Here is an 11216-nt window from a genome sequence, read left to right on the forward strand (position 1 = left end):
CTAGGAAATAACATAACAACTCAAGCAATCATTGTGTAGCCATTCCTAGCAATAGTTCTAAGCTTCCAAAGTGTAAAAGGCTTCTCCGCCATTAGAGAAGGAGAATTTTTCTACTAAGCTATTCATCGTCCTGGATTAACAACTTTCTTGGTTGTAACTAGGTTAACTCCCGGTCTTCTCTGTCTTTCTATATTTTCATATTGCTTTATTAATTTATCACTATTGCACTAATTGAGTTGAAAGTACGAGGTGGGTATATTTTATTTTTTGTTTATAGCAATTCACCCCCTCTTGCCGGCCTCCGATGCACCAACACATTGTTGCTCATATGGATTATGAGGTTTGGCAAATGGATGTCAAGACAGCTTTCCTTATCGGAAGTCTTGAAGAAAACATCCATATGAAGCAACCAAAGGGGTTCATTGAAAAAGGCAAAGAGCATCTAGTGTGCAAGCTCAATCGGTCCATTTATGGACTGAAGTGAGCTTCAAGATCTTGGAACATCCGGTTTAATGAAGTAATCCAGTCATATGGATTTTTTTAGTGTCCGGATGAATCTTGTGTATACAAGAAGTGTAACGTAAACGTGGTGGTATTTCTTGTACTATACATAGATGACATTTTGTTAATTGGCAACAATGTCAAGGTGTTATCGGACGTAAGGGTATGGTTGTCCAAACAATTTGATATGAAGGACTTAGGAGAATGTGCACACATTCTTGGGATCAAAGTTATAAGGGATCGCAAGAAAAGGATGTTGTGTCTTTCTCAAGCTTCATATATAGATACAATTCTCGCTCGTTTTAGCATGCAAAACTTCAAGAAAGGCTTCTTACCTTTTAGGCATAGAGTAGCTTTATCTAAAGAGATGTCTCCGAAGACATCAAAGGAGATAGAGGACATGAAGGTAGTTCCTTATGCTTCGACTGTGGGAAGCCTAATGTATGCAATGTTGTGTACGAGACCGGATATTTGTTTTACCGTGGGCATGGTTAGCAGATATCAGTGTAACCCTGGACAAGGACATTGGACTGCTGTAAAGCATATATTGAAGTACCTGAGAAGCCCTAGAGATTATATGCTAGTTATCAAGCAGATGATTTGCTCCCTATGGGTTACACGGATTCAGACTTCTAATCAGATAGGGACAATAGTAAGTCTATATCAAGCTATGTGTTTACTTTAGGAGGTGGAGCCATTGCATGGAGGAATGCTAAGCAGAAATACGTTTCAGACTCAACCATGGAAGCTGAGTATGTGGCAACCTCTAAGGCAGCCAAAGAAGCTGTATGGCTTAGGAACTTCCTAATGGACTTAGATGTGATTCCTGATTTGCCCAAAATCATCACAATTTATTGTGATAATAGCGGTGCAGTTGCAAACTCGAAGGAACCACGAGCCTATAAGGCGAGTAAACATATAGAGCGCAAGTACCACCTGATACGAGACATCGTAAAGCGAGGAGAAGTTGTCGTTGCTAAGATTGCATAAGCAGATAACCTGAAAGATCATTTCACTAAGGCCCTTCCGGCGAAAGCTTTTGATTGGCATGTGGAGGGGATGAGAATTAGATGTATGGCAACAGATATGGCAGCTTAATCTTTTAGTATAAGTGGGAGATTGTTAGTGTGTATACTAAAAGCCTAGCTTTTGTAAACATTTATTTTGAAATAAAGAATCACATTCGTCAAAAATATCTACTGAGTGTAGTTGTTCAATTAATTTATATTGTAGATAATATGGTGTGTGGTGTCACACACATAAGATCATGTTATCAGTTCTTTATAAATTATAAATAGTTGCTCACAACTAAGATGGAAAAGAACAAACCGTTGGAATAGCCATAGTATAATTAGGTATTAGTTTATCTTGACTAATAAATTACACTAGTACACTCTAAGTGTATTGAGTAGGATCATTTAAGGTAAGTTCTTTTTATACTGACTTAATAAAAGAACAACACCTTAGTTATTATGGAAGTGTGTGCTCTTAATCCTAATATAATAACAAGCACATATATTTAGTATTTATTTTTTTAACTTATCAAAGGGTGAGATTTAGCTCGATAAATCAAAAGGCTTAATAAGTTGGGAAATGATATTACTTATAGTGTGTATTGTTGATTATAGAAGGAAACCGTGTCCTAGTAATCTAGGTTGAGAATGTCCCCAAGAGGAGCTTATAAGGATTGTCATGTTAAACCCTGCAGGTGGGCTTAGTCCGACATGACGATGAGGTTGAGTGATTCTACTCTTGGACTAAGACATTAATTAAAATGAGTTATCAATAACTCAATTAATTAGTGGACATTCGATATCTTAAACACAGGAAGATTAACACACTCATGATAAGAAGGAGCCCATAATGTAATTTGGGATTGATGCGGTAGTGCAATAATAACTCTCTAGTGGAATGAGTTGTTATTGATGAACTTGAGTTGTGTGTTCGGGGCGAACACGGGATACTCAAGCTCGTCGGGAGGCCAAAACTAATTTCTCCTCTAGGTCCCTGTCATAGCCTAATTAATGTCTCATATCCACCCATGAAAATCCCATCTTGGTGTCCAAGAGGGGGTCGACCCAAGGCTTGGTGACCAAGCCAAGGGCCGGACACAATCTTCTCTAAAGGGGCCGGGCATAAGTCTTGCAAAGGGGGTCGGCCACATAATTCAAATTATGAAGGGTGTTTTGAATTTTTAAAATTTTCTCTTTGTAGATATCTACAAGTTTTAAAAGAGAGATTTTAAATTATAAAACTTTCTTTATTTGAATTAGGCCACATGGTTTAAAAGAAAGTTTAAAAGTTTTAAAACTTTCCTTTTTTAACCATCCTCATTGTTTTTAAAAAGGGAGTTTTAAATTTAAAACTTTCCTTTTTTGTTACCATGTTAAAAAAGAAAATTTTAAATGAGAAGTTTTAAATTTTAAAACTTCTTTTAAAATAAAGAAATCTTTCCTTTTTTAAACATCCACATTAGGAGATTAAAAGAGAACTTGTAAAATTTTATAAGAGTTTTCCTTCTTTGCTTATAAAATTTTTACAAGATTTTTATTTCCTTCCTCTTAGGGCCAGCCACCCTTGCTTGGTGCCCAAGCAAGGGGCCGGTCAATCAAATGATTCAATCAAGAGGAGAAAAAAGGAATTAAAAAGGAGGAAAGGAAAAACAAGAGGAAGATTTTAATTTTTTGTAAAAATCTTTTCTTGTTTGCCTTGGGCAAGTATTATAAAAGAAGGGGAGGAGAGGCCTCATAAGACATCAATTCTTATTCTCTTGCTTGTGCTCCCTCTTGTGGTCGGCCCTCTCCCCTTCCTTTCCCCTTGCTCTCTTTTATTTCTTTATGGTGGCGGTGGCCGGATTTTAGAGGAGGAGAAAGAAGCTTTTGGGTGGTGTTCATCTTGGAGGTTCGTCGCCCACACGACATCCAAGAGGAGGCGAGTAATACGGCAGAAGATCTCGAGATTATTAACATACAAAGAAAAGGTATAACTAGTAATTATTTTTCGCATTATGCTAGATTTTCTTTGTATAAATTCCAAACACAAGAGGCATATGATTCTAGAGTTTTTAATTTATGATTCGAGTTTGTGTTTCGATTGTTCCTTTTGGTTAAACCTAGAGTTATATAAAGAAATTAAATATTAGCTTTCCTTAAAAGGCTTTGTCTAGGCGGTGGTGGATGATCCCATACCCAAGAAGGACTAGTGCCTCGCCATGCAGTCCTGGAAGCCAATTTTGGAAATTAATATTTAATTGAATTTATAACATAGGTGGATTTGGATCAATAATGTTAAGCATCGTTTGCGATCCAAATCTAAACCATTAAGAACAGATAAGTTAAATTTGGAATCAATAATGTTAAGTTCTGTTTGCGATTCCTAATTTAATTTCTAAAGAACACAATAGGTTGTTTAGGAAAGGTTCGACACTTGTACAAAATATTTGTAGAGTGGAACCGGTACGATCTTCCTAGGACCAACCAACACCCAAGAGGAGCTCATAAGGATTGTCATGTAAACCCTGCAGGTGGACTTAGTCCGACATGACGATAAGGTTGAGGGTACTACTCTTGGAGCTAGATATTAATTAAGTGAGTTGTCAGTAACTCATTTAATTAGTGGGCATCCGATATCTTAAACACAGGGAGATTAACACACTCATGATAAGAAGGAGCTCATATAGTAATATGTGATTGGTGCGGTAGTTCAATAATAACTCTTAAGTGGTATGAGTTATTATTGATGAACTCGAGTTGGGTGTTCGGGGCGAACACGGAAAGCTCAAGTTCATCAAGAGACCAAAACCAATTCCTCCTCTCGGTCCCTGTCATAGCATCTTATTTATAAAGTCTTATACCCACCTAAACCCAACTTCCTACCCACCTTAAGGTGGCCGACCAAGACTAGCTTGGAGCCCAAGCTAGGGTCGGCCAAACTAAGGAGAGATGGGTTCAAGTAGTGGTCGACCCTAGTTTGAAGCCCAAGAAGGTGGCTGGCCATAATAAAAATAAAAGAGATTTTAATTTTAAAATCTTTTCTTATGTGGAAGCCATGATTTAAAAGAGAGTTTTAAAATTAAATTTTTTTTCTTTTATAGTTTCTACAAAGGATTAAGAGAAAGGTTTGATATCTTTCATTATTTGTAGTTAAAAGGAAGATTTTAATTTTGAAAAAAACTTTCCTTTTTGTAATCATCCACATGTTTTAATAGAGACATTTTAATTTATAAAAGTTTCTTTTTATTACCAACCATGAAGGGAATTTTAAAAGAGAAATTTTTATTTTAAAAATTCCGGAAACAAATTAGGAAGTTTTAATTTTATGTTTAAAACTTTCCTTATTTGGAGGACATGTAGGGGTCGACCATTAAAAGAATAAAAGGAAATTTTTAATTAAAAATTTCTTTTATTGGCAAGGAAAATAAGAAAGTTTTAATTATGTTTAAAACTTTCCTTATTTGCCAAGACCAAGGAATATAAAAGAGAGGGTAGAGGTGCCTCACCTCACAACACATCTATTATTCCTCTTCTCTATTCCTTGGTGGTGGGCGGCTCTCATCCTTCCTCTCCTCCTTTTCTTCTTCTTTGGTGGTCGGCAGCATCAATCCCTAAGAGCTTGGTTGGTGGCCGGATTTAGCTTGGAGAAGAAGTAGAGAAAGGAGGCTTTGTTTCTTAGCATCCCTTGGAGATTGGTTGGTGGCCGAAGTTCTTCATCTTAAGGAGATTGTTGGTGGCTGAAACTTGCAAGGAGAAGAAGGAGTCTTGGGTGGATTCTCGTCTCAGTAGATCGTCGCCCACACGACGTCCGAGATAAGAAGAGGAATATGAAAGAAGATCGTGAGTTCTATAAGCTACAAAAGGTATAACTAGTTATTAGTTTCCGCATCATAACTAGTTTATTCATTTGTTTAGATCTTGAAATACCAAACACAAGAGGCTAACGATTCTAGGCTATCGAATTCATGTTTCGATTTTGTGTTTCTTTTGTTTTTCGATCTTGTGATTCGATTGTTCTTAATGGTTAAACCTAGGGTTACTATAAGGAGATTAAATATTGAATTTCGTTGAAAGGCTTTGTCTAGGAAGTGGTGGATGATCTCATACCCAAGAAGGCCTAGTGTCTCTCCATGTTTAACCTGGAAGCCAAACTCTGAAATAAATATTTAATCAAATTTATAACATAGGTGGATTTGGATTAATAATGTTAAGCATCGTTTGCGATCCAAGTCTAAACTTCTAAGAACAGATAAGTTGAATTTGGAATCAATAATGTTAAGTTCTGTTTGCGATTTCAAATTTAATTTCTAAAGAATACAATAGGTTGTTAGGAAAGGTTCAGGACTTGTATAAAATTTTTGTACATGGGAATCGGTACGATATTCCGAGTAGCAACCAACAACTGGTATCAGAGCTAGGGTTTGCCTCTGTGTGTTTGGTTTTCAGATTTAATTATGCACATGTCATACATAATTTAGGCAGGATAATAGTAGAATATGCTAACTCTGTGGTTGCAGACTCCAACTATTATGGCTTATTGTGATTGTGTGTGATTCGACCCTCGGACATGTCGAGGGCATTTTATGTGTGTGCATGATTGTATGTATTAAATACAGTAGGAGTGTATTAGTTTTAGGATTTTTTATTTTTGTTTCGATCTAGATTACATGTACATTCCCTTGTGGAATATAGGATCGATAAATATAAAATTCTATTTTTATCGCGAATCGTATTCTTGCGAGGCGTGGTACTATTTAAGGACTAGAGGCGCAGTGGAATAAGAAGCAAGATAGATGCGACGACTAGACCCGATTGCGGTGGCTAAAGATGGCAGCAACTAGGGTTGGCAGCACACGGAGGACAGTGATGGAAGAAGTCATAATAGTTGGAAAATTAATTTTCATATTTATTACTTTTATTTACTGTGATGTGTGTGCGCATTTGATGTGTGCTTACATGATAAAATTCCGCACCTTAAATAACTAAGCGGGAGAGAGATTTTAAATAAATTCCATGGTCTCCATTACTGGTTTGTAAGTGATGCAATAAACTTGCGTGTTGGCTCTGAGTGCCTCCCTCCACAATGGATGAGTTTGTTTGCGGGTCACTATGTCAAACTTCCTTTTATGGATGATTATAGAAAATTATCTAAGAGCGTGTGATCTTCTCCAACTGAAGGGGCACAATCCTATTTAATGGACTAAGGATCAAGTAATGGTATACACTTAGACGCATTCAATAGTATCCTCTCCAATGGAGTCACTACTATTTTTTGCGTGACCAAAGGAAAACCAACTATTAATTTTATTTGTCATAAAGTTAGGATGATAAGATAATAAAATTAATGGGTAAAACCTTCTCTTACAAATGTTTGAATTTGTATACGTCCACACTAACGTGGCATACAAAATTCACGGTGTTTTGAGTTGTTGGTAAATTTAAATAGTATTGTTTGAGGAATCAATATTATTCAAAATTTAGAGTCTTGACTGAAAGTTTATTTTGTGATTCTTAGGATGACTTTCAACCCACTGGCTATTATACTGAAAGAGAATAAACTTACTGGTCTCAATTACATAGATTGGAAAAGAAATCTGGACATTGTCCTAACTGTTGAAGGCTATAAGTTTGTACTATTAGAGGTTTGCCCTAATGTGCCTAATAGTGATTCTATTGAAAAGAAGATTGAGTATCATAAGAAATGGGTAAAGGCAGATGAGATGACGCGGTGTTACATTTTGGCTTCAATGCCAAATGTGTTGCAACATCAACATCAGGACTTACCAACTGCTTATGATATGATGAACAATCTCAAGGAACTCTTCTGACACTAGAATCGGGCTGCTAGGCAAGAGGCAATGAGAAAATTAATAACAGCCGCCATGTCAGAGGAGATACTCGTAAGGGATCATATCCTAAAGATGATGGCTTATTTGAACGAAATACAAATCCTTGGAGCTAAAATCGACGGGGAAACCCAGATCGATATTATTCTCCAAACACTATACCCAGAAGTTTTGAGCAGTTCCGCCTGAACTATAACATGAACAAAAGGGCTTATACGTTAGCGGAACTACTGACAGAACTTCAGGCAGCAAAAAGTATATTTCGTCATAGTTCTCAGATTCACTTTGCTGAAAATGTTTCTACTTCTAAGTCGAAAGGCAAGAAGAAGAAGAAACAGGATGGCTCAGTAAAGAAGGTGAATAGATCTCTAAGTACTGGACCAAAAGCTGGAGTGAAGAAGCCAAAGGGTAAGTGCTTCATCTGTAAGCAGTCTGGACATTGGAAGGCGGACTGTCCTCATAGGAATCAGAACAATAAAGGTATATCTTATTCTCTTATAGTTGAAATATGTTTAGTGGTGTTATTTACCAGTACCTGGTGTGTAGATACAAGAGCCACTGATCATGTCTGCAATACATTACAGGGGTTCCAAGAAACCCGACGACTATATGAGGGAGAGATAACGGTCTACATGGGTAATGCTACGAAAGTGGCGGCTGTTGCAGTGGGAGACATCTACTTATCATTCGATAGGAATAGGACTTTGATTTTGAGAAATTGTCTTTATGTACCAAGTTTTATAGTGTATACTAAAAGTCTAGTTTTTTGTAAACATTTATTTTGAAATAAAGAATCACATTGGTCAAATGCCTACATTTATATGCTAAGTGTAGTTGTTCAATTAATTTATATTATAGATAACATGGTGTGTGGTGTCACACACAAAAGATCATGTTATCGGTTCCTTATAAATTATATATAGTAGCTCACGACTAAGATGGATAGTAACAAACCATTGGAATAGTCGTAGTATAATTTGGTATTAGTTTATCTTGACTATAAAGTTACACTAGTACACTCTGAGTGTATTGAGTAGGACCATTTAAGGTAGTTTCTTTTTATACTGACTGTATAAAAGAACAAGACCTTTGTTATTATGGAAGTGTGTGCTCTTAATCGTGATATAATAACAAGCGTATATATTTAGTATTTATTTCTTTAATTTATTAGTGGGTGAGATTTAGTTCGATAAATCAATAGGCCTGATAAGTTGGGAAATAATATTATTTATAGTGTGTGTTGTTGATTATAGAAGAAAACTGTGTCATAGGAATCTAGGTTGATGATGTCCCCAAGAGGAGCTCATAAGGATTGTCATGTAAACCCTGCAGGTGGACTTAGTCCGACATGATGATAAGGTTGAGTGGTACTACTCTTGGAGTTAGATATTAATTAAGTGAGTTGTCAGTAACTCATTTAATTAGTGGACATTCGATACCTTAAACATAGGGAGATTAACACGCTCATGATAAGAAGGAGCTCATAAGTAATATGGGATTGGTGCAGTAGTTCAATAATAACTCTTTAGTGGTATGAGTTATTATTGATGAACTCGAGTTGGGTGTTCGGGGCGAACACGGGAAGCTCAAGTTCATCGGGAGAACAAAACCAATTCCTCCTCTCGGTCCCTGTCGTAGCCTCTTATTTATAAAGTCTTATACCCATCTAAACCCAACTTCCTACCCACCTTAAGGTGGTCGGCCAAGCCTATCTTGGAGCTCAAGCTAGGGCCTGCCAAACCAAGGAGAGATGGGTTCAAGTAGGTGGTCGAGCCTAGTTTGGAGCCCAAGAAGGTGGCCGGCCACAATAAAAATAAAAGAAATTTTAATTTTAAAATCTTTCCTTATGTGGAAGCCACAGTTTAAAAGAGAGTTTTAAAATTAAATTTTTCCTTTTATAGTTTCTACAAAGGATTAAGAGAAAGGTTTGATATCTTTCCTTATTTGTAGTTAAAAGGAATATTTTAATTTTGGAGAATTTTCCTTTTTGTAATTATCCAGATGTTTTAATAAAGAGATTTTAATTTATAAAAGTTTCCTTTTATAACCAACCATAAAAGGAATTTTAAAAGAGAAATTTTATTTTAAAAATTTTTGGAAACAAATTAGGAAGTTTTAATTTTGTATTTAAAACTTTCCTTATTTGGAGGACATGTAGGGGCCGACCATTAAAAGAATAAAAGGAAATTTTTTAATTAAATTTTCCTTTTATTGGCAAGGAAAATAAGAAAGTTTTAATTATGTTTAAAACTTTCCTTATTTGCCAAGACCAAGGAATATAAAAGCGAGGGTAGAGGTGTCTCACCTCACAACACATCTATTATTCCTCTTCTCTATTCCTTGGTGGTGGGCGGCCCTCATCCTTCCTCTCCTCCTTTTCTTCTTCTTTGGTGGTCAGCGGCATCAATCCCTAAGAGCTTGGTTGGTGGCCGGATTTAGCTTGGAGAAGAAGTAGAGAAATAAGGCTTTATTTCTTAGCATCCCTTGGAGATTGGTTGGTGGCCGAAGTTCTTCATCTTAAGGAGATTGTTGGTGGCCAAAACTTGCAAGGAGAAGAAGGAGTCATGGGTGGATTCTCGTCTCAGTAGATCGTCGCCCACACGACGTCCGAGATAAGAAGAGGAATATGATAGAAGATCGTGAGTTCTATAAGCTACAAAAGGTATAACTAGTTATTAGTTTCCGCATCATAACTAGTTTATTCTTTTGTTTAGATCTTGAAATACCAAACACAAGAGGCTAACGATTCTAGGCTATCGAATTCATGTTTCGATTTTGTGTTTCATTTGTTTTTCGATCTTGTGATTCGATTGTTCTTAATGATTAAACCTAGGGTTACTGTAAGGAGATTAAATATTGAATTTCGTTGAAAGACTTTGTCTATGAAGTGGTGGATGATCCCATACCCAAGAAGGCCTAGTGCCTCGCCATGTTTTGTAACACCCCACCCTCCTCACTACTAGTCTGCGAGGGCGGAGCGCTACTGGACTACTAACTTTACTTAACTATCCTTGTTCACATGTTGATAGAAATTCCTAAAACTCTCAGAGAACTCAAAACATACAATTAACTAGCAGCGGAAGACTAAATGACTCATCTAATACATTCTTAATGAATGACAATCTTAATAAATCCTTATGCTAGGTCCCAAGGCTTCTATAGTCCAGACATCACACATCCATCCGAACCTCCTTGTCGTCTTCCTTTGCTATAACTTTTCCTTTCCTTTATCTGCAGTAAGAGGAAAATGCAACTATAAGCAAAATTGCTTAGTAAGCGCTATCTAACTCACAAAACTCGAATATGCATGTATACGAAAAGAACTAGAAACTATATGCTCTAAAAAGAAATAAAGCATAAACATAACTGCTCATGTCAAACTAATAGCAAAGAAAAGCTAAGGAATCTACTCATGTAATTCTAATAGCTAATCATGCTGCTCATCTAATAGCAAAAGAACAATGCATACTGGAATGCTAAACATGTAAAGCTAATCAGAATAACATGCTAGCATAAGGAAAAAACTAAAACTTACTGAATTTAAACACTTTTTGAATCTTATTTCACTTGTTTAAAACTTATTCTTTAATAGTTTATACTTATGTAAAAATTGCTTTACTTGTTCAAAAACTTATACTTATAATACTTCAAAATAATAATCAACTTCTTCTTGGACCCGACAACTGTGCTTTTACTTTTGTAACGACCTGACCCGTTCGGCGGCCCATTTGGCGACCCTCTGGTCGTCGACCGTCGACCGTCGGCCGAGCCGTTACTACTAGGTTATCTAAACCTAGGGACGACTATGGGAGCCCAACCCAAGGACAACTGAGAGTCCAGCACAGTGCCACTGATAAAAGTAAAATACTTGTTATCC

Source organism: Zingiber officinale, chromosome 1A (assembly GCF_018446385.1).
Source record: "Zingiber officinale cultivar Zhangliang chromosome 1A, Zo_v1.1, whole genome shotgun sequence".
NCBI lineage: Eukaryota > Viridiplantae > Streptophyta > Magnoliopsida > Zingiberales > Zingiberaceae > Zingiber > Zingiber officinale.